Source organism: Arachis ipaensis, chromosome B5 (genome assembly GCF_059453495.1).
Source record: "Arachis ipaensis isolate K30076 ecotype BB chromosome B5, ASM5945349v1, whole genome shotgun sequence".
NCBI lineage: Eukaryota > Viridiplantae > Streptophyta > Magnoliopsida > Fabales > Fabaceae > Arachis > Arachis ipaensis.
In genome coordinates, this window is record NC_142440.1 from 4095521 (window position 1) to 4099365 (window position 3845).

Consider the following 3845-nt stretch of genomic DNA (forward strand, 5'->3'; position numbering starts at 1 on the left):
AAGAAGACCAAAGTCTCTATAGATAAAAAATTAAATAATAAGATTTTTAGTTATTATTTTCATGTGAAAGAATTTAATTTATTACTAATAATTAATTTTAATATTTGTTATTTAAAATTTGAAACGATTTAATTTGTATATTTTTTATTAGGTATCAAGTCTATTATACAAATAAAAATAATTAATTTTTATATTTATTATAAAAAAATTTTTATACGAAAATATAATTAAATATTAATATACAAAAAATTATATTGATTAAGAATGTGTTAGAAATATCAAGATAAGAATACATAACTGCAAAAAAAATCAAAGAAATATATTTTATAAAAACCAAATATATATGAAATATCCAGCTATATAATACCCTAAACTTTTATAAAAATCATAACAAGTGATTGATGATTGTATTATCACAAAACTCAATTATGGGAATAATAACAGACAACTCGGTGTCTAATTAGTTAGAACAACCAAATATGATGAACAAATAAAAGCTGTTACGCACCACATATATCCTTCCTATATATATTATTAGAGAAAACAAAAGAAGAAGAGAAATAAATTAATGCCAATCCACATATTATTATTCGCACTATATGTTTCCGTCATTCACACAAATGTATATGTATATGCATAATAATTCCATGTGCCCAAAAACCGAGGCGTAAATTACCTTAGTTTATATCATGTTAATATAAGGTAATTCATACAATCAAAGTGTATATAATGTGTCTACCTTTTATAATATGAAATCATCATTTGTGATAGTGAACATGATCAAATATATAATAATGACAAATTATATTTGTATTACTTTTTGATATATTATTAAGTATATATAATATTTTTTCTGGAATAATTTATGAAAGGGCCCACAAAGTGTAATGTTAGTGTGGATATGACGCAGGCTAAAAATTGTCGCGTCCAAGAATCTTCAAAGTGCCAACCAAACCTTCGAGGAAGCGTGGACTAAGTGACTAACCCTATTTTTTCCATAAACAAATATTATATTGTGCTCTAAGAATAATATGTACGTTTAACATAAACTATAGATAAAAAATTTGTTATCTAATACCGAATTTTAAATTTCAAATGTACTTTAATTTTTTTTTCTCTTTTGTATTTGTATCTTATTTCAATTATTAATAAATAAAAAATTTAATTATTCTATTAGTCTCTTTAGTTTCACTAAATTTTTAATTAAATTTCTATATTTTTTTATTGGATCTCTATACAAAATTAGATTTTATAATTAAATCCCTACAATGATAAAAATGTTAAAATTAGATTTTATAACTAAATCCCTACAGTGATAAAAATGTTAAAATTTACTGAATTGATTAAACTATACGAAATATTCAGTCGAATATTAAGTATATTTGTTTTGTTTAATAGAATATTCTGTTAATTCCAATATTTTTGTCACAATAATGATTTAATTATGAAATCTAATAGGGTACAAGAATTCAATAAAAAAAAAAATATAAAGATCTAATTAAAAATGTAGTAAAATTATAGATACTGAGAGATAAATTACACCTAAATAAAATTAATACATTTTAAAGTGTTAACACAATTCTTTGTATACATGGTAACCCTTTAAACACATATAATCAAGAGAAAAAAGCTTGCTTTGACGCAAAAGGCTATACCTACAAATACTAGAACATAATAACTTAGAAGACACCTCTATGTGTCTTCAAGTATATAAATACACCACAATCCAATAGTCTCAAGTTTGATGAAGAAAATAGATAGAGAAAGAGGATTGAAGCACACAAAGATATGTAAAAGCAACAGGATTGGAGTTGCACAAAACAAGCTAAGATTCCTTTGGTCTTCTAGCTTGTCCAAACCAATTACCAGCCAGGTTTATTTGATTCATAGTACTCTATATATATCTCTATATCTATAGATATAAATATAATATATATGATTTAGATATAGTTTGCATCATTTAGATGGGTCAATGTGCATCACGTAGAACAAATAGTAATAATAAAAATGGAGGGATTAGTGGTGGTGGAGGCTATGTACATTCAGAGAGGCATCAAGGGTGCTTTGCCATGGTAAAGGAGCACAAATCCAGGTTCTATATTGCTAGAAGATGTATAGTCATGCTTCTTTGTTGGCACAAATATGGCAAGTATTGACTACTATTCACTATTCACCATTGACTACTACAACCTTCAAATAATTTCTTTTTTTTTTTTCCTCTTGTTTTCATCTTTTAGCAAAGTCATGAATTAATAGTGTTTTTTTTTTTTGTATTTTAAATAATAATATTGTACATAGACTTGAGTTTAGGAAATGTTGTTATTTGGATTTTTTATTTTAATATAGAAGAGTGAATAGAGTTTTACGTTAATGTTACAAAAATAGAGTTTTACAGTATTATGGGAGCGTTGTTCTGTGCAAGCACAATACGCAGAATACGTATTGCATTGACACAGACTGTGTATTGTCTTTATAAATAAAAAAAATTGATCTGACAATTCGCACTTTGCGAATTTTATGGTCTCCAAAATTTTGTAAAACACCATAATTTTCAATATTAAAGGATTACACCCATTTTTATCCAATATCCAAAAAAATTAACTTTGTTATTTTATGTATCCTTATGTCATGTCAAAATTGAAACTTGACTCTTCATTAAGTTAGCACTCAACATATGAGTGAATTCTATGCATATATTTGATACAATTGTAAATATCTTTTTAGTATCAATAGAAGTGTAAATGCTACTTACTAAGAGAACCTGAGTTATACATATGTTCATTCAACCACATTTTGTAAACAAAAATAATGTTCGCACCAATTTTTTGTACACTTCTCTTGTGTATACCTTTTCTTTATAGTGTAATAGACAATTTCTATTTTTTCCTCTCGGTTTATCAATCATTTCTAATACTAAAAATAAAAATATATACAAAAGACATATATATATATATGAAAAAGTATATGGAACCAAGAGGTTATCAGTCAAAAACAAAACAAAACCACATTAATTTATATTAATAATTAATTTTAAATTTTTTAAATTTAAATTTTAAAAAATTTAAAATTGATTAAGTAAACCTAATTAAAACCTATAAAAACATTTCTCTTCTCTTTCATATTAACCTATCCACCTCTAATAATCACACACACAGATCTCTCTCTCTCACCAATGCTGCTGGAAGCTCCGGCGACTTCCATGCTCTCCGCGACGCTCTCAACAAGCGCATCCAAGACAACTGCTTCAACACAAAGTCCATCTTCGACTTCATCACCGACGAAACCTTCTCCTTTTCCCTCCTCAACCACCTCCTTCAAACCCTATCCACCCTCAACTGCAGCGTCACTCGCAAGAACGCGTTCGATTCCCTCATCACGTGCCTTGCAAGCTCCAACGCGTTGATGACACGTTCCACGTCATCAAATATATGGCACATACTGATGCCGAAGGCTGCCGCCCCAGTGCGACCACCTTCTACCCCGTCCTGAACATCCTAATGCGCCAGAAAGCCATAGACCTCGTGCGGTGCATGGTAGATTTTATGTCTACGCTTGGTGTGAATCTGGATCTGACGGGAGACAACTACTTTCTCGTTGCACACTGCTACGCTGGAGACGTGGCTGCCGCTGCCGGAGTTTTGAAGAAGATGGAGGAAGATGGGTTCGACGCGCTTGTGTTGGGCGCGTGTAAGGTTAAGAAGGTGGATGGTGCTATGATGCTAGTGAGAAAGATGGTGGATGATGGAGTTCCTATTTTGTATTCAACACACATGTTTGTAATTAGGGGTTTGTTGCAGATGTTGCTCTCTGCGTTTTGGGATATTAGGTGCTGTTTTGATGATTAA

The 3845-nt window shown here is 29.4% G+C and overlaps 1 pseudogene; it reads left to right on the forward strand.

The window, feature by feature from the left end:
• Positions 1-1964: 1964 nt before the first annotated feature.
• On the forward strand, positions 1965-3845 carry LOC148563237 (pentatricopeptide repeat-containing protein At3g56030, mitochondrial-like; annotated as a pseudogene).